Source organism: Rattus norvegicus, chromosome 2, assembly GCF_036323735.1.
Source record: "Rattus norvegicus strain BN/NHsdMcwi chromosome 2, GRCr8, whole genome shotgun sequence".
NCBI lineage: Eukaryota > Metazoa > Chordata > Mammalia > Rodentia > Muridae > Rattus > Rattus norvegicus.
In genome coordinates, this window is record NC_086020.1 from 46916423 (window position 1) to 46937376 (window position 20954).

At 43.7% G+C, this 20954-nt stretch overlaps 1 long non-coding RNA gene across 1 annotated transcript; it reads left to right on the forward strand.

Annotated features, from left to right (window-relative positions):
* The first annotated feature begins 15494 nt into the window (after positions 1–15494).
* On the forward strand, positions 15495–17845 carry LOC134485597 (uncharacterized). Its single transcript, XR_010063750.1, has 3 exons — positions 15495–15630; positions 16462–16605; positions 17449–17845. It is a non-coding gene; the product is annotated as an uncharacterized LOC134485597 (long non-coding RNA).
* The last annotated feature ends 3109 nt before the right edge of the window (positions 17846–20954 follow it).

A 20954-nucleotide genomic window follows, 5' to 3' on the forward strand; every position in this document is an offset into this window, starting at 1 on the left:
TGGTTTGGGGGAAAGCTTGGTAAAGAACTTGGAACTGACAGACACGGTGACGCACACTTGCTACCTCAGGTACCTAGGGGACTACAGTTAGAAGATAGGAAAATCAATGCCACGCTCAGCAACTTAGTGCGATTCTGCATCGAGATGAAGTTTACTACACGGGCTGTGGGTGCAACTCTGTGGCGAGCACATGCCTAGCATGTGTGAGGCCTTGGCCTCCATCAACGCCTCTACCCTTTTAAGTCAATGACGCAGTATTCCATTGTTTGAACATGGCACATTTTACGTACCAGCTCATGTGTTAGTTAAGAGACAATGGTCTCTGCCTTCTAGCTAACCTGTCTAATGCTGCTGCTATGAACATTAGTTCACAGCTATCCCTCTTTGGATCTTTTGGTTCTATTCCTGGAAATGCGATGTCTGGAGCCTAATGTAGTTCTATGTTTAACTTGTTGAGGACGCATCATACTGTCAGCATAAGGTGGGTGAGGGTGTGTTTATTATCTATTTTTATTTATGTGTGTGGGTATGTGTGTGAGTGTGCACACACTGCTGGAGGTATCCTTGGAGGACAGAGACATTGGATCCCCTGGAGCTGGCTTTACTTGGTATTGCGGACTGTGTTAGTGTGTTGGTTTGAACGAGAACGCCCTCCACAGGCTCATAGATTAGAATACTTGGTCACCAGAGAGAGTGGCACTATCTGAACGGTTTAGGAGGTGTGGCCTTGTTGGAGGAAGTGTGTTACTGGAAGTGCTCTTGGAGTTTTCAATAAGCCCATTCCAAGTCCAGACTCTCTCTCTTCCTGCTGCCTGCAGATCCAGTTGTAGACCTCTCAGTTACTTTCTCTAGTACCATGTAAGTCTGACTGCTGACATGGTCCCGCCATGATGACAAAGAACCAAACCTCAAACTGTAAGCAAGTCACAATTAAATGCTTTCTTCTATAAGAATCTGCATGGTCGTGGGGTCTTTTCACAGCGATAGAACACTGACAAGTATAGCTGGGAACTGAACTCAGGACCTCAGAAACAAGAGGAAGTGCTCTTAACCTCTGAGCCATCTTTCCAGCCGAGAGCAGTTCTGTTATAATGTCTTTGTTCCACTAGAATGGGACATTCATAAGAAGATGCCACATCTGTCTTTCCTGTCCCTAAATCCCCAGCATGTAAAACAATATTGGGCACCAAATAAAGACTCAAAAAGTTCTTAGGTGAAGGAATAAAATAGGTATTTGAGCATTGTTAATGTTCCTTCAATTTTACACTTTGTTTTCCTTAAATAGATTCTTAATTCCTGGAGGTCAGACAAGGTCCCATTCACCTGTGTAAACCCAGTACTTGGCACATTCAAAGTACTCAGTTCTTGCACTGAAGAAACTCCTCCTCCTTTGTAGTTTGCTTCCTTGGACTGAGATTGGTGCTAACAATGTTCCGTAGGAGAGACAAAGGACTCTGGGTATTTAGTAATCAAAAGAAAATGCTCATGAAACCCACAGGACAGTTATAATCCCTCCTGGGCCTGTTTCTCTCTTTTCCTGTTGGTTTTGGGTGTCTAGAATTTTCTAGAAGCAACACTGAAAGAAGGATATCCCGCTAGAAAAATCTTTTAAATTAATTATATCATCTGCCTCTGGGAGTTGAAATATGCTGTCTGGGTCTGAGTGAAAAAGAATTGAATTTGTACCTTGGGTTCAGATAAATTATAACTTCTAATTTCTCATGTCTACTTAAAATTTCGAATCAGTAGTCCTTGGGTTAATGAGATTATGATTATATATTGTGATTGTATTGACCTCATAATAATGTTTCCCATCCTAGCTAATACATGATAAATTATATACACATTACCTATTGATTAAGTGCAGTAGTAATTGGCTGCTGGATGAAGATGGAGAACAGATAAAACATGCCCAATGGTACCCAGCACAATTTCCAAGACTTTTCTATTAGTTTCCTTTAACAATCTGGAAAACATTCTTTTGAAATATTACTTCGGCTAGCAAGGTTTGAGGCAAGATGAATAAGAAGAATCTCCTAGAATCCAAACATAGGCAAGGACCAAAAGCCTGCCAGACCACATACAGATTGACACCTGTCATTCATTTTTCTAACAACTCGCCATCCTCCCTTACTGAGGACCACCGGCCTCTACCCAACTCCCACAGCTACATTCAGCTACCATGCAATCTCCAAACAGGCAGCCTTTCTTCTTCAATGTTTGATTATGGAGCCCAATCTCCCTTAAATTCTACATTTAGAAACTTTCAAAGACTTAGTCACTCCCACGACTATGCCTTACATGATAACCATCCCTCTATAGCAACAACTTGTGCAGGGACTTTCCTCAGTTAAGAAATCCTATCTGATGCTTGGGTGTGACAAGGCTGTGTGAGAGTTCTGCCTATCAAAAGGAAATGCTGGTTTCGGAAATTTCGCAAGCAGATCAACAGAAAGAATAGAGAATTGTGGGAAACTCCAGACCGGCCTTCAAGTCACACCCCCGATCACCAAATTCTCAGCTTACAATGTAATTTTTTTCTTTAAAAATAGCTTGCAGTTTTTCTCAGCCATGTGATATTCTTATTACCTCATGGAGTAGAGCGTGTAAATAAAAATGAGAAAGGGGTGAGCCAACACAATCAACGTAGAGGGGTGTGGCAGAGTAGGCGACATGCGTAAAGAAGAGTCAAAGGGAGAAAAGGAAGCTAACTAAGGAGGAACATGGACTGACCTCCCTTCTCAACAGACCATGATGATTGTACCCCAACCCACCCCTATCTTTTCACACTACTGCTGGGTACCAGTTGTCCTGGAGCAAAGTTTAATGTGAAAATCAGGAAAAGTGGCCAGGCTCTCCTGTGCAGGCTGGGCTGCTCCATGTGCCAGGATCCAAATAGTTCTGTCTCAAGACTGGGACAGAAACAGCTCCTGGGATGTCATGAAGGAATTGATAAAACCATTCTCATGTTCTGGCAGACATGTAGGCCCCAGAATGAAATGTGAAGAACATCAGAATGCTTGGGATATCCAGGATGCCTAATTCATACATGTTGAGGGGATGTATAACCAGAGAAGTAAGCAGATGATAGATAGATAGATAGATAGATAGATAGATAGATAGATAGATAGATAGATAGATGGATGGATGGATGGATGGATGGATGGATGGATGGATGGATGGATAGATGGACGGACGGATAGATGGACGGACGGACGAACCTACTCACCTGCATCTAGTCTAGGAGCTTCCTGGTCACTAACCTCACTTATACTCCAGTACCCTAACTGTCCAAAAATTAATGGAGGGAAGACTGAAGAGATGGTACTTCACTTCTTTGTTCTTGAGTCCTGTCACTGATAGTTGAACAGACTCCCACTGAGTAAGAAGCTCTTTACTGGTCATAGAGAGTGAATGATTTTATCTTCCTTTTCACGGGTATTTGAATTTAGTGGGGTGGGACAGAACAAGGCAAGATTCTCAGTGGCTGGCTCCCATAACGGTGCTATTGGGGTCACTGCCATGAGAAGAGACTTCTTTCCATCTGGTGGAAACTACAGTCATTCAATCTGACTGTACAGCCAGTCTAGTACCAGGATAAGATATTATAGGCAGGAAAGGGAGGGAGGCCTGGATCTTTGGGGACTGTTATCATGTCACTACATCCTTGAGAAAATCCCTGTCTGGATTTGTTGTTGGGATCCTTGCTAGTAAAGTAGATGGGTGGAAGAGTAGAAACAGTTCGAGAGAATCAGAGGATCTGTTGAAGTATTTTTCTTGTCCTGGGATTTTGTTTTGCTATGTTTTGTGAGATAAGATTCTCTTATATCCTATCTTGGCCCTGGACTTGCTAAGTAATCCAACTTCTGATATCCCTGCCTCCATATACCCAGTCCTGAGACTATAGGCATATACCACCATACCTAGTTTATGCACCATTAGAAATCAAACCCATGACTTCAGGTCAAATCCATGCTAGGCAAGCACTCTATTAACTGAACTACACCCCATATCCCCAAAGTCTATTATGTTTTCTGGACTTGAAAACAAAGTTGATAACATCCACTTCAGAGAGAAAACAGATGCCCGTGGCTATGAGTAACTCCGTTCTTCTGGATTAAGTCACAATCCTTTCCCCATCTGCTCTTCTTCTATGACTCTTTGAGTGTGCCCCAGCTCTTCTCTGCACATTCAGTGACTGGTTTATTTTCACAGTTCTGCGTCCTGAGCAGGCAGGGTGGGACACATTTTGCTGGGTAAAGTCCTGTCTCACTACAGAGAACAATTCCTTCTAGACAGACACAAGTACTGGGATGCTTCCTGTCTCCCCGCCCACTGCCCCCCCCAGCCTGAGAAACAATTACCAGTCCCTCATGCCAGTGGTTAGCATGGAAGCCTCTTGCTGCCTGCTCCATGAGCCAATATTTTTTGCTTGCTTCAAGCTGCCTTGTAGGATTTGTTATTGAATTTGCTGTGATCTCAGCACTATGTGCTGCCAACAAATACAAGACAGGGATAAATATTTCACTGGCATAAAGTTGGCTCGTAGCTTAGTCTACGTCATTAAGTTTCAACCAGAGCTTTTTATTACGACTGTCTAGTTCCCAAAGGTAGCTAATTTGCCAAGTTGAAGAACTGACCCACTTATCTTCAGGAGTTAAGAAGACATAATTCTTGGAGACACCCTTGAGTACCCAAGTGGGCTGTGTCCAAGAATAACCTTGATTTCAAAGAAGCCCAGGAGTGTGGCCGGTCTGCCTGCGGATTTCTTCTGCATTTCAGACTTTTCTTGCCCAATCACCAAAATAAGACAAACGCTGTTTGTGTCTTCTATGCTGTCATAGATCGTGAAATTGTAGTGTTAAATGATATAAAGCAACAGAATAGTAAAATGTGATTTTATAGCGACTAGCCAGGAGTGAAAAGCAGAATGTTGGAAACCCTATGACACAGACTGGAGCCAAGGTGTTAAGCAAGGGTTTAGGTAATCTATGTTCAAAAACTACCAGGAGGGACACACTTTTGGACTCCTTGTCCCATTTACCGTCTTCCTCTATTGAAATTACTCAAGTATAACTTATGCATGAATAGAATTTCCAATTATAAGGTGAATTAGAGTAAAGGAGAGGCAAGGCCATTTACACATTTGGAGATTAGCTGGAAGGACCCACAGAGTTTGTCGTAGAACTGTGTTCTAACCTAAATAGTATAGATTAAAGTTAATCATGGTTAGTTTTTATGTTAAAAAAAATCCAAGTTTCAGAAAATCCTTAAATCCAAGTTGCAAGCAGACCCTTTAAAGTCTTATTGTGTTATCTTTGCACTCCAACCGCCAGTATCAGTAAAGGAAGATCCCTCCTGTCCTGACTAAAAGGACAAAGTATTGATGATATAAAGTAAATTATAATTCTAGCAATTAAAACCCTTCCCAGAGCAGATTGAAGGTTGAATTGTTAACTACTCACAAATTAATTGGGTCATCTTTTATTGACTGAGATCTATAAGTACTGTAGGACGATGTCATACAGGTGGAGGCAGGTACAAGATAGAACAAGGTCTGTCATTGGATGAGAAGGAAGGATGAGCAGGAAAAAAGTTTTAGAGAGAGGAGGAGACTGGAACCAGAGAAAAAAGAGAGGGGCAGCCAAGAGAACATGGAGGCGGATGTTAAGGTTCCTCTCTGCACATTTACAGGTCGTTATGAATTCTTAAGGGATAGATGTGTACAGGGTTTTGCATGTCCAGGAGGGCAATTATATCTTATCAACTGGATCAGAAGTTAGTGTGTTGTGTATTCTTTCATGTGGCGATTTAAGTTCAAGAAAGTATGGGGTGGCTGGAGACACTGGGCCGCCACAGAATTGGGATGTATATTTCTGGCATGGTGGCAACCTGCCTTGGGAACTAGATGGGTAGAGAAGCCATCGGCAGTGGCAGATATGGGACATGAGCAAAGCAGGTGAGAGGCTTTGCTGACTGAGATGAAGATGTCTACCAGGTACCTTGGGGCACTACAGTGCCAGATCTTGTGCAAGGTAAAATACAGCATTTTTTTTTTTTTTAGAATTTTACAGCAACAAAGTACCACCTTGATCATTTTACTAATGAAATTGGCTCTTGGTCTAAGTTTGCCAGTGACAAACAAGGACCAGGACTCAGGAAAGACATGTGTACAAGATAGAGCAGTTTGTTCATTGACTAAGTGAAGGGAGTTAACTTGTCCACCTCCAGGTAAATAGCTCTGTCTTTTTTTATCCCACTGAGGACAGTCTAGCAAGGCGAAGGCAGCTCAGATGGGAGGAGGGAAAAGGTTCATTCTTTCATTTTTACAGGCTAAAACTGGAGGCTTCAATAGAATCAGATGAAGGTTCTCAACTGCTTTAGTCACTAGAGTTTCCCTGCTTCTAACTAGAGCCTGCACAGACACTCACACACCTCAGTCACAAGTCTATGGTCATGATCCATGGAAATGTGTTGCTATCTCATTAAATTTCTTAACATATACACAGAAGAAGTCAACCAGAAAAGATCAGATCTATTGGACCTCAAAAGAACATAACAGTCACTGTGATTTGCCTTAAGAACTGGAGAGAGCCTCTCTGGAGGGACATTCATATAGGAGTGCTGCCTTAATTTAATGGGAGAATCCACTAAATAGGCATATCTTGCTCCTCTGAGCCAAATAGGAAGACCAACATCTTCCTTTAGACAGGCTGACCTGGGGAAAACGGAACTTTGTTTCTAAGCTTGAAGATGTTGGGCTTTAAGTGTCTTGTCTTAGTAACGGTCCTATTGCTGCAAATGAGTCACCATGACCAAGATAGCCTATAGAAGAAGCATTTGACTTGGGACTTGTTTACAATTTCAGAGGGTGATTCCATTTCCAACATGGCAGAGACAGAGAGAAACTGGGACTGCCATGGGCTTTGGAAACTTCAAAGCCCACTCCCAGTGGCACACCTCCTCTGGTAAGGTTATACTTCCTAATCCTTCCCAAAGGACTTATTAAATGGCTCCTCATTTCTCCTGTTCCTTCCAGTTTTGCTGACTACAACACACTTCTTCATAGGTTGGTTCACCCTGTTTGCAGCTCTCCTAGGCACCTAACCCAAGGCTCTGGCATCTCAACCATCTTGAGGGTTCCATTGCAAGTCAGGCTTCACTTTCACAGCTTCCAGCAATGGCTTTTCCAGGACTCCATGCAGGGACTCCTTTGCCACACCCCTGCGCTTAGCAGCAGAGGAAGTTTCCACAAACCCTTGCACGTGTATCTTTCCTGATAAAGCCCGGTGATGTCTTTTGTTGAATGAGCTTTGCTTTTCACAAGTTGGAAGCTTAGCTGGGAAGGGTCTTACCCTGAGGGCACACCTCTCTTTGTTCTATTTAAGGGAACTAAATTCCTCAAATTCTTATTTAAGGAATAAGAAAATTCCTTAAATTCTCATCTCTTTGAGCAAAGACTTGGCTCTAACATTACTTTCTCTGAGGTTCTTTTTCTCCTCAAATTGTACACTGTATTTCTTTATGGCCCACTTGCTCCTTTTCTTTGTAGGTCTGCAAAAGAATGACCATTAATAACCACATGACACAGTCAGTACTAGATTGTCTTAAAATCTCCTCTGTCATCGACATTAGTCTAAAACTCTGCAACTTAACCTCTGAAAGATTATTTGGACACGGGCAGAAAACGGTCACATTCTTTGCTAAAATTATCACATGAATTCCCTTTGCCCCAGCTGTCCTGTTCTTCCCTTAGAAACCTCCTGAGCTGGGCCTCTATAGTTCACTTTGATCTCAGCCCTAAAGTCTCCCATACTCCTAGTAGGATGGCCCATTGAGCCCCATTTACATCATTCAACCATGTTCCTAATCCAAGTCCCCATTCTGCCAACAAGCAGCATTTTCAGTTCTGTCACAACAGTAGCCAGATATCAACTTCTTAGTTACTATTGCATAATTATGAAGAGATACCATGACTAAGGCATCCTATAGAAGCAGTGTTTAATGGGCACTTGCTTGCAGTTTTAGAGGGCTGCTAGTCCTTGATCATCATGGTGGAGAGCACAGCAGCAGGCAGGCAGGAATGGCGCTGAGACAGTAGCTGAGAGCTTCTATCATCACTCAGGTGATGAAGGTTGGTGATTATGAACAGCCTTCATTACCTAAGCGGTGCAAAGAGGCACATTTCAAAATCAAAGAAGAATTAGCTGAGCACGAAGATGAAACAGACTGTGATGGTTTGAATGAGAACGACCCACAGAAGCTCAGCATTTGAATGTTGGTTTCCCATTTGGCAGATGGTTTGAGAAGATTAGGAGGTGTGGTCTGGATGGTCTTAATGGAGGAGGTGACTACTCTTGAGGGTCCCATTGAGGTCCCATTGATGTGAAAGCAGCATTCTGGAGGGGAAGGTATCTAGAGTCATGGAGGTTTGTGGGCCCTCAGCTCGCAGCTAGTAAAATGGCAAGTGGGACAAAAGACAGAGAAGAAAAGGAAAACAGTTTAAAGAGATGTTCTAGGCCAAAGGGTAAACAACAACTTCATGGGAGGGGGGCAGGAAATAACTATAGGTCTGAGGGACATTCAAGTGAAGCAATTTAGTAATTTCTTTCAGAGTCTCAAATAGCTGGCCTCAAATTTGCTATGTAACCAAGGATGAATTTGAACTTAGTTCTCCTGTTTTTATCTCCGGAGAACTTGGATTACAGGCCTGTGCCTACATACCCAGTTCAGGAGGTGCTAGCGATTGAACTCAGGACTTCATGCCTACTAGGCAAGTACTCTACCAATGAGCTATACTCTTAGCCCTCTGGCTATAATTTTACTCCTTTTTAAAAGAGTTTGAACTGTTAAGTAGGACAAACATCTGTCTGCTCTTAGAGATTTTAAGTTACAATGGCATAAGAACAACAGAAGTTGTCTTTAATAAAATGAAAATCTATAATCTGTTTATTTTAATAATGAATAATATTAATAAAATAAATTAAAAAATAAACAGAGGAGGAATAAGCAATCCAAGGGTGATGCAGTTTGCCCTATGGCAATGGCTCCCTACAATGCTCAAGTGCCCAACAGGGTGCCACAGGAACTGCTAAACATTGAAGACATTTGAAGAAAACACTGTGATACTTGACATTTGCCGGATGTTGAAAGGACTATGGCTTCAGGCAACTTGGAGTTTAAGCTTTAGATTCTCATGATCTTCTTTCTCACAGTTCTTCATGCATTCGCAAAGCTCAGTTCAATGGATAACCTGAGAGCAAACGTCCGTAGTGCCTTCCAGGGTGAACTAGTGGTCTCAGAAGTTGTTCAGTTCTCAACGGACACACACCCCCCACTCATAAGTGATGCGGTTATTAAAGAATGGACATCAGTAATTTTACTTTCAATTTATTTGTATTCCTTTTCCAATAGTTTTGAAGTGATTAGAATATTTCTTTAAAAACACATTTGAACACAACTACTTAAGAAACATAGTTTTTATGCATTGCTTTTGGCCTGAAGACAATGTGAAAATGTTTCATTATGAATATTTACTGTGCTGTGCAAGAGAAACATCTGAGAACTTCTGCCTCTGGGCACTGGCACCAGAAACCAATTTTTTTTTTTTTGATCTTGCTGCCCGGCTTCACTAGAGGACAGCTCTCTTGCAACCCTTCCCTGTTTTTATGAAAAGAGACAGGGAACAGGGCACTCTCCCGTTTACAGATACAACCTAGAAGACGGACTCGTCGCATCTGTTCACAATCCATTGGCCAGATGGCCATGCATCACTGCAAGGGGGCCATGGGAGTTCACACTGTGTCCTCAATGGCCACATGCCCAGAAAATTCTTGGGGGAATTGTTAAAGTGCACAAAGTGGGATAGTGAATAGAGGGTCAACTTGTAGCCCTACTGCAGGCCATATGCGAAGACCAACAATAGCTCTCATTGCTTACTTGCATTTGGTATTGTGGGCAAGGATACAGTGAGCCCTACCTGAACACCAGCAGGCTCTCAGAGCAACAGTGGTTCTAGTTCAGTGGGTCCAGTGGGAAGCAGCAACCTTGGCAAGCCCAACAAGAAGGGCATGTAGGATGCAGTTCATGGGCTTGGGTACCACATTACAATGGAGCATGAAGGCTTTTGTTTTTGCTTTGTTTCTTGCCTTTCCATGGTTGTTGATAGTTTCCAGCCTACAGAAGTTGAAAATAGTAATTTACCCTGGAGCATAGCCTTTTGTTCCGGTTAAATGCTATTCTCAATTGCAAAAGAACAAAATAATGGATTAATAGATTGTCTCTCTTCAACTTGGCCAAGGCTTATTTATTTATACTTTACTGATGTGTCTACTTAACCACTTGTTTATATGCCAATCTTTTTAAATGTAAAGATTCGAAAATTGTTGAAAAATACTGAGTGAATTAAGGTACCTGTCTTAGGGTTTCTATGGCTGTGAAGAGACACCAAGGCCATGCAATATTGAAATTAATCCTAGCTTTACCTCCCAGACCCATGCTCCCAGAAATAAGATTTAGGCTAAAAATATATTTATGAATACCCTGGCCATATAGCTAGGCTCTTCTCTGACTAGATCCTAACTTAAGATAACCCATCTATTTTAACTTGCTTTCTGCCATGTGGCTGATTACCTGTGCTCGGGTACTCTGCTATCTCAAGTCCATGTCCTCACATCTTTTTTTGAGAATCTTCTGCCTGGCTCTATCCCAGAATTCATTCTCTCTCCTGGATGTCCCACCTCTACTTCCTATCTAAGCCATAGGCCGTAGGCTTTCTAGTTGACAGGTGAAACATCCATTCAACACACAAGCTATTCTCTTTACAATGTAGCTCTTATAAAGGAAAACATTAAATTCAGACTGGCTTGCAGTTTCAGACGTTTAGTCCATTATCATCACGGTGGGAAGCATGGTGGTATACAGGAGACACGGTGCTGGAGAAGGAACTGAGAGTTCCACGTCTGGACTGGCAGGCAGCCAGAAGAGACATTGAGCCACTTGGCCAGGCTTGAGCTTCTGAGATCTCAAAGCCCCGTGCAGTAACACACTTCCTCCAACAAAGCCACACCTACCCCAGCAAGGCGGGTCTCCCAGTAGTGCTATTTCCTATGAACCTATTGGGACATTTTCATTCAAACTACCACAGTACCCAAAACAAAAGAGAATGATAGGAAGGTAAAGACTTTTCAGATGCAGTTCACTCTGAGAGTCAAGACTGACTAGACCCTTGACTGGCCTGTTCACCAGAAGTTGGAAACCCAAGGGGGCATCCTATCAACCAAGGAGTTTTCAACTCTGCTCTCTCAGGGTGACAGTAAGGGACTATCTCCAGAAGCTGAGAGATTAGAAATCTGTCACTAAACTTACAGAAAACACATCCTTTCCTTCAGCAAGTATCCCTTTTCGGCAAGTGGATCGTGCCACCAGACAGAAGCCCTGGTAAGGCTGAGCAGGCTCAGAACCCCGGGAATCTCAGAGGTGAGAATAGCAGGCATGGAGACAGCTTCCTTGCAAACTGCGTGATCTAGAACATGTAACCACGACACCTCACTGAGAGGACCATGACAATAGATCACATAGCATAAAAAACCCGGAGTTCTCCATGCTAGATCGGCCCTACGTGTTCAGCCAATCAGCTTCCTTCCCAGGGAACTCCTTCCCACAAAAGGTATTTAGCCCCTGGTTCACCCTGAGTCAGATGTATGCATCCGCATTCGCCATCAAATAAAACAGTTTGAACAAGTAAGGACCCTCTCCTTCATCAAGAAATGCTATAGATGGGAAAAGGGAGACTTCCCTCGAAACCAAACCTGATTTTGCTCGCAACCCAGGCTCGGCCTTCCCCTTCCTGCCTGGTGTGTAGACATCCCGAGGAGAAGCACGGATTCTCAAATCCAACAATACCCGTTTCCAACTCCCAGCGTACTCCAACAGCGTCTGGGTACACAAGAGACCAGGAACCACAACATCCATCTCAGATTCTGCTGGTTCTCACTTGGGAAAACACAGTATAGGACCCCCTCTTACAGACTGTGTGCTCTGCCTCCCCTAAGTGGATCGCCAGTGGTACTCAGGCATCCCAGCGGTGAGGGCAGACTCACAGCCTGGCACCCTTCCTTTATTGTCTGTGATGTGTGTACCTCTTACCAGTCTGGCCTCATTCCTCTGTATCATATTGTCTCTAGTGTCTTAACTTACTTGGCTGGTTTCCCAAAGAGGTGACAAGGACCAGCTGTGCCACGAGGACCACCTCTGTCCCTTACTCCTCTAGAGCAAGACATCAGGCAAGACATCTCATTGAGGCTGTACTTATAAATATTTGTTAGTAAAGAATTTAGTTGATTTCATACAGGAATTACTGTGAAGGAGAGACATTTAAAACCTGGGATTTTATTTGGCCATTGTCAGAGACCACTGGAGAGGAAGACCAAATAAAAGATAACGTGCTCCCTGGTTCCCCATCCTGCTTCCTGTCTTGAGGGCTGATCTCCATTTTTCTCCTAGAAAGGGAGCATCAGACAGACAGGTCGGCCCTTAAGAAGACTCATCTTTTCTTAACCTCCCTTAGACCTTAAAAACACATCTGTATGCTACAGGAACCTGTTGATTGTGCAGTGTGAGAGGCAGGCAGGAAGGAGCATCTGGCCCACCAGGTGTCCACTAGAAGCTTCCTTATGTTTTCTGTGGTGGTTTGAATAGGTTTGGCTTTCATAGATTCATGTGTTTTAGTGCTTGGTCTTAAAGAGAGACATTATTAGGAGGTGTGGCCTTGTTGGAGGAGGTATGGCCTTGTTGGAGGAAATGCATCGCTGCGTAGGCTGGCTGTGAAGTCTCTTTCTCTCACGCTCCACCCAGTGTGGAATCAGAGCCTACTTCTGGCTATCTGAGGAATCCAGTCCCCTTCTGCTGCCTTCGGATCAAGAAGATGCAGAACTCTTGGCTCCTCCAGCCCCATGTCTGCCTGCACGCTGCCGTGCTTCCCATCATGATGATAATGGACTAAACCTCTGAAACTGCAAGCCAACCATGATGAAACATTTTCATTTATCAGAGTTGCCCTGCTCATGCTGTCCCTGCTCAGGAATGAAACCCTTACTAAGACAGTTTCCCTATCTGAGCTCCTACCCCAGCCACCACCATACTGCATAGGGTCAGTCAGTCTCCTTTTTTCTACCAAGTGCACACAAATCAGGCAAGACAATCTCAGCTTCAAGGCATCTAATCCCTGGGAAATCCTTGCTCTTTATCCAAGTTCTTAAAAGCCAGGGAGTCAAGCCAGTTGGGGCGTGTTCCACATACCCTACCAACCCAGCATGCTACAGCACAGCCCAGTTCTCTGGATACACTGTTGATCCATTCAGCTGACCCAAGGAGTTTGTCAGATGTGCAAATCACAGTAACATATATATTTGTCTTTCTTTTTACATTTTATCCACTGAGCAAACGGCAAAGGCTTCAGGCACATGGTCCAAGGTATGTATGTGTTGGTCTCAAAACTTCAGTCTAGAATAACACATTCCTCTGGGCTCCCTAGGATCGGCCTTCAAACGCTCGCTGGCTTTGGCCTTCTTCCAAGACCACCCATCAGTGTGAGGTCGGGCTCTTCGTCTCCATTCTCCTGGTGGTTGGCGTTAGAACAGGCACACCCTCCCAGTTTGGAGGCTGAGAAACATCCTGCCAAAACTCTGCATTCTCAAAACGCTGCACTCTCAATGCACAGAGAGGAGAGCCCCGTCCTTCTGCGTTTATTTCCGAGTTCACAGCCACTCCATGTCTTGGGTAAATACAAATCAGTCCTGTTACAAGGACACTGACAGTCATGCCCCAGCTACATGAAGCCTGGTTAAAAATTCTTGCATCAGACTATATTTCAGTTGAAGTGCCCTCCCTATCCATCTCCATCAACACATTAGGACGACATATACACTTACGGCCCTCTCGATGCAAGACAAACATAAACACTTCATGGAAGCTCTCTCTAAAAATGACCAGAACTACTGTGACCTTGATAATGGCCAGGGCTCTGCTTCCTATCTGTGATGAATTAGCAGCAGCAGGTCTTGGCAGTAGCACAACGGCAGACTGGAGCGCATAGCAATGACCAAAGACTTGACCCTTGACCCTTGACCCTTGAAGTAAACTCTCTGAAATCTCCATCACAGAAGATCCATGTGGAAGGAACTTATCCTGGGCCTCCTAATCCCAGCTCCTAAGTAGCATATTTAAGTTGACCAAAGAAATTACATTCCTTACATACCTGACAGAGCTCCTAGGATCTACAGTTCTATATAATTTATTTTATTTAGCCAACAAATCCCGGGAAGTTAAGTAAGGAAGTTGATTCCCATTTTATACACTTGGAAAGTTATACTCTGGTAAAAATATTTGTCTAATGCTGCCCGGGAAAGCAAGTCCTGGACTTTACTGACCCAAAAGCCTATGCCTGCTTCTTGTGCCATAGCTGTTTGTGGCTTTTTTTGTTGCTGTTGTTTAGTTTGGTTTTTGTGAGACAGAATTTCTCTGTGTAGACCTGACTGTCCTGGAACTCACTCAGTAGACCAAGCTGGCCTCGAACTCAGAGATCCACCTACCTCTGCCTCCTGAGTGCTGGCATTAACGTCGTGGGCTACCACCACCACCCAGCTCTTTTGTGTCTTTTAACGAGGGAGGAATTCCACCACGGCACAGCTGTTTTTCATGATAACCACTGAATCGTGCCAACCCTGCAGTAAAGTGAAGGCCAGAGCGGGATCTGGCTCCTGAAATGAGCCCCCAAGTAGCTACACAATGATGTCATTGTCAAGTTCTCATCTACATGCTCAGCCTCTGGGGTGCTCACCAAAAGACGATTAGGGAACCCACTTTCTAAATCTTTTTTAAGATTTATTTTATGGATATGAGTACACTGTCACTGTCTTTGGACACACCAGAAGAGGGCATCAGATCCCATTACCGATGGTTGGGAGCCACCGTGTGGTTGCTGGGATTTGAACTCAGGACCTGTGGAAGAGCAGTCAGTGCTCTTAACCACCAAGCCATCTCTCCAGTCTGGAACCCACTTGCTTTTTTTTTTTTTTTTTTTTTTTTTTGGTTCTTCTTTTTCGGAGCTGGGGACCGAACCCAGGGCCTTGAGCTTCCTAGGCAAGCGCTCTACCACTGAGCTAAATCCCCAACCCAGGAACCCACTTTCTAAAATGTGTCACCATCGTCTGACAAACACATAACGGTGAGCGGTGCAGCAAGGCAGCGCAAAGTGAGGGATAAATGACACAGAACTGTGGCACTTCCCGGTGCCTGTACTAAAGCACCTTGACCAAGGCAACGTATAAGAGGAGTTTCTTTTGTCTTGTGGAATTGGAGGGTTACAGTCAATGGTGGCGAGGCCAGCATCACAGCACACAGGCAGGCATGGCGGCAAGAGCAGGAAGCTAAGCACTTACATCCTTCACCTCAAGCACAAAGCAGAGGGGCAAACCGGAAGTGGGGAGAACCATGTGATCCCACCGCCTCTCCCCCATGACGTACTTCCTCCATCAAGGCCTAGACCTCCCCAGATAGCACCACCAACTAGGGACCTAGTGTTCAAATTCCCATACCTGTGGGGGACATTTCTCATTCAAACCACTCCAGGTACTGTCCATAACCTTCATAGAAGTTAGGGAGGAGGAGGATGCGGGTCGAGCCCACACAGCAAAAGCTTTATAAAGAACAGATTTGATCCTGTTCAAATGTTCAAGAACGAGGAGGGGGGGGGGAATAATGAAGAGACTCCATACTTACGAAGAGCCCCTCCTGAAATGAAATTACTGTGGTTGGTTGATTTTTCTCAAAGTCAGTGGTAATGAGTTATTCGCTGAGCTTTGGTTTTTTCTTTTCTTTTTTCCTCCCTTCATTCCAAACAGATTCTATATTTAGGCAAAAATTATATAAACAGAAAAAAAAAAAAGTAAAAACATGTTGTCACTGAATGTATCCCCAGGCAGTACTCGGGGGACTTGCCCTGACTTCCAGTTTGTGCTCTGTCAGGGTCAGAGTTCCTTTAGGATGCAGTCGTCTACCCCCACCTGAGAGGTCGTTAGAAATCGAAGAAAGGAAAGGGTCCAGATAGAGGCTCTACCGAGAGCAAACCAGAACCCGTCATCTTCCCATTGAGTTTGACCTGTAGATGACAAAGTTCTCCATGTGCCACTTCTAGCCGTGCTCTCAGTGAAGAGCTGGGCCAGGACAAAGAGACATAGTCTGACATCCAACCTGAGTATGTTGGCGTTCAGGTCCCCAAATGACACTCTGCAAAGGGCTGGCTGTGACTACCAGAACTCAGTGTGGTGGATGTGTGTCAGCTCCAGATGGGTGCAGATGCTCGTGTGTCTGCCCTCCCCCGCCCCAACACAGTGAGTTTTAGCACAGCTAGATGGAAACACACACTAACAATGAGATGCTTTTTGCAAATTGCAACATTAGCTGACCGGACATCAGGTTCAAGGAAACAGCTTCCCCTCTGACTGTGATAAGGAACATCGGTTTAGGAAGACTCCATCTGCACAGGCGATCCAGAAAACCATGCTGCCAACTCGTCTTACTAAGCCATTGCTCCGCTGGCTGATGGTTAGTGCTAAGTTCTAAGTTCCGGAGCCCAAACGAAGGGAGGAGAAGAGAAGGAAACCTGTGAGTGGGTGCAGGGGGGAGTGGGAGGAACAAGTTAGTCCAAGAGAGATCAGACATCCTGACTCACTCCCAAGTAAAACCCAGGCATGGTTTTATAATTTATATATGTGTATATGTGTATATATAAATATATAATATACATAATTTATCACATTTTTAAAAGTTTCCTTTCAGCAGTATGTTGCTTTGGAATATTTAGCCTCAGAGCAATAACAACCCCAGCTAAATTCCTAAAATACTCATTCCCTTCCTGGACAATCATGTCCTAACTTGGCCTGCCACCGCCCCTAGCTTCTTCCCTTTTCTGATCGTTCCCACACAGTGAAACCAAATTAATCTTCCCAAATATAACATGACACAACAATATTTATAAAGGATCTGTTCATGTTACCCCTGACACAGAGCGAACACAGGGGACTAACGTGTCATCCAGTGGTATACAACAGCTTGGCCACACGGACTCTTCAGTCTGGTTTCCCACAAGGCCCTTGCCCTCACCTTCTGCTGCTGTGGGGTCAGCTTTACTCCTCTCAGTCTTTTTAAAACCAAGTCATCCTCAGTATCAGCATCCAGTTTGGCTCCCTCAGGCAGAGGTATTATATTACCTTTTCCTGGGGAACCACCAAGTCAGCCATAGCTTCACATTCTTTACCACTGTTCTGGTTGGGTTTCGTCAACACGACACAAGCTAGTTATGTGGGAAGGTGAATCTCAATTGAGGAATTACCTCTGTCTGTAGACATGCTTCTTTTTTATTTGCTTGTTTGTTTGTTTTGAGACCAGGTTTATCTGTAGACAAGCCCTGGCTGTCCTGGAACTGGAGTCATAGACCAGGCTGGTTTTGAACCGACAGAGAACCACCAGTCTCTACTTCCCAAGTGCTGGGATCAAAGGCTTGTACCATCATGCTTGGCTCAAGGCATTTGCTTGATTAATGATTGATGTAGGAGAGCCCAGCCCAGTATAAGGACTGTCACCCTGTACAGATGGCCCTGGGGTATATAAGAAAGCAAAGTGAGCTAGACGCAAGGAGTAAGCAAGTAAGCAGCATCCTTCTGTGCGTTTTGCTTCAGTTCCTGCCTTCAGGTTCCTGCCCCTGCCTGAGTTCTTGCTCTGACTTCCCTCAGTGATGGACTATTACCTGGAAGTGTAAGCTGAAATAAACCCTTTCCTCTCCGAATTGCTTATAGTCGTGGTTTATGATTTTATCACAGAAGTGGAATCCAAGACAACTACTGTCAGTGCTTCCTCAAAAGTTCCCCCACAACAGAGGTGAAACTATCTAGACTATCTCTTACTATATATGACATGTAAGTTTTTATTTGATTGTTTTTAGTTTACCAAGCCCAAGTTTTCCATCCTGGGCAGGAACACCTCTGGCAGACAGAGCCTTGCTGTCAGACCGCTTCTCATTCTTTTCTTTGACAGATTATTTACTACTCAGGATGTTTTCAATGAATGTCTTTAGGGAAAGCAATCAAAAAGGTGCCCTATTTTCCAATTCATTGTTTGTAATCTGTGTATAAATCTCCTTATGTGTGCCTGCAGAGGACCCCTGCAAATGATACAGAAACAAGTTGAAATCTTTTCACAATTTCAAAGTGAAAGGCATACATGAGCATTAACAGCACTTCTGAAAAGAAAAAAAATGAACATATATGTGTAGTATGTGATATATAGATAGATAGATAGAGATATAGATAGATATTCATTTCTAGTCTAGCTAAATTTAATTGGCCATCAAATTACTAAACTAATTTAAAAATCACAACTGCTTGCAGTTATGGAACTCGGGGAAAAAATACGAGTAAAAGAGCAAACTGTGAAAAGAAAGCACCTAACAAAACCAAAACAAAATGATTGAGAAGAGAAAAAGAACCAGAGAAGAGGGAGGAATCACTTCTTTTGCAAAAGCTCAAAAAAGCATCATCAAAACACACTTTTCAAGGCATTCTGCTAAATGCTACCAGCCTACAAGAGCACGAAAGACAACATGAGCTGGAGGATGGGAGGGAAGGTGACAGAGGCCAGTGTTCTCTGTGGCAGACCTCTACAAAGCTGCTCTGTAACTGGGTTTTATTGGTCAGTTTTACAAGCCTCACCGGGCAAGGGCCTGACTAAGAATTCTCTCTCCGTCTTTCTCCATTTTGCTCAAAAACTCTCTGCCTCAGCCACTGTAACCTTTGCTGGGGTATATAGATCCACTTGGGCTTTTCTGTGAAATGCAGACACCTATTTTATTCCTCAGTAAAATGGATTTCTTTCCTTTGGTTCTTATTCTGAGAAACCAGCCTTTTTCATGAAGATAAGTTCCTTGAAAGGGGAGAGGATGCATTTTACTGCCAAAGCCTCCCAGGACCTTGCAGGGAGCATCCTCTTGGGGACACAGGAAAGTTCTGTCCCATCTTTGATTCACTTTCCTTCAGATGGCACCCACAATGGCAGCTGTGGCTGGGCTGATTCAGAAAAGCCTCCTGTGGGCCCTGCATTCTGCACTTCCGCTTTCTAGACCCTTATGTTCCCTTCAGCTGGCCAAGTAAACCAGAGACCAAACACAAAGAATGATGAAGGGGGACCAAACGGAATGGTTCCTTATTTTTATATTCATTTTTGCTGTTTCACTATGGAACTGTGGTGACATAGCTTGGCTAAAATACATCCGGTGCCATCCCAGGCCGTGCTAGAAGTTGCAGGAAATGTGTGAGCATGCTGAGCTCTAACAGTACACTGGTAGCCAGCAGGAAAAGTTGGCCTTGTGGGTTTCCCCGAAATTCTGTCTTCTATAGTGTCTCACTTCTTCTGAAGGAGTTTTATACCAATTAATTTCTTTCTTTCTTTTTTCTTTTTTCTTTCTTCCTTCCTTCCTTTCTTTCTTCCTTCCTTCCTTCCTTCCTTCCTTTCTTTCATTGTGTTTTGTTTTTTTTTTTTTTTGTTTTTTCCAGACAGGGATTCCCAGTGTAGCCCTGACTGTCCTGGAACTCGATCTGTCAACTAAGGCGGTCTCCAAATCAGACATCAGCCTGCATCTGTCCCCAAGTGCTGGAATTAAAGGCTTGTGCTACCAAGCCTGGCTTAGCCCAGTTTCTTATCTTGACATCCTCCCAGTATCATGACCCCAGCTCTATCTTTTTATCTTTGTCTTTGCTACTTTTTCCATTGGTCCTTCTCAAATCATACCATTTGCTCTTCTGGAGGTCCATACAGGAAACATGAGCACAGGGATATTCAGGCCCCAGAGTAAAGACACTGCTTCATTTCAGAGTATCATGTCTATAAGGTAGGCAGGGGGAGGAGGCTTAACATTTTTCTTAATAGCATTTAAACATTTTATATGTTGTTACAAACACTAACATACTGTGAAATAAAATTTAACTCACATACATATATGTAGGAGCATATGTCAGATGAATTATAGATCAGGTCTTGCTGGTAAAAGTTCGTTTTTAAGGTCTGGGGAGATGACTCACTGGCTAAAGCTCTTGCCTAGTGAGTGTAAAGGCCAGAGTTCAGATCCCCAGAGCCCATTTAAATGCCAGGTAGGCATGGTAGTTTCATAAGGCAGGGACAGGGGAATGCCAGAGCAGGCTGATCAACAAGATTATATCTGCAAGCTGTAGTTTTGACTGAGAGACTTTGTCAATGAATGAAGTAGAACATTGAGGATGATTCCCACAAACCCTGGGTCTCCACACAGAAGTGTACACACACACACACACACACACACACACACACACACACACACACACGCAGACAAGCATGCATGCACACACAGACCATATATATATATACATACATACATACATACATACATACATACATACATACATACATACATACATACTAGAATAGAAAGCAAAACAAAAGCAGTCATACTCCAGGGCTACAGCTAACTACACGTCTGGCAATGGACTTCAGTGTAGAATTTGGGAAGCAGGCACTTACTGCTGAGGATTATAGCCAACTTTTGGTGATCAAGGGTCAAGAGTAACTTAAACAACAACAAATGAGAAGTTAGGGAGTTGACTACTGTTGATTGAGGGCTTCAGACATCAGAGCCTGTCATTGTGAGATGCCGTAGGCATTTTCTCCATATTCCTATCTATCAGAAAATAGTTGCTATAACTCCAGATCTCAAGTCTGTGTTCCAGGCAAATGAAGAAGGAGGGGGAGGGGGAGAGGAAAAGGAGAAGGAAAAAGAGGGGGAGGAGGAGAAGGAGAAGAAGCCATCTTATTACTCTCATATATTACATTTTTATTAGGCAAAGTGCAAGCCTTCTTTGCCCCCAGGG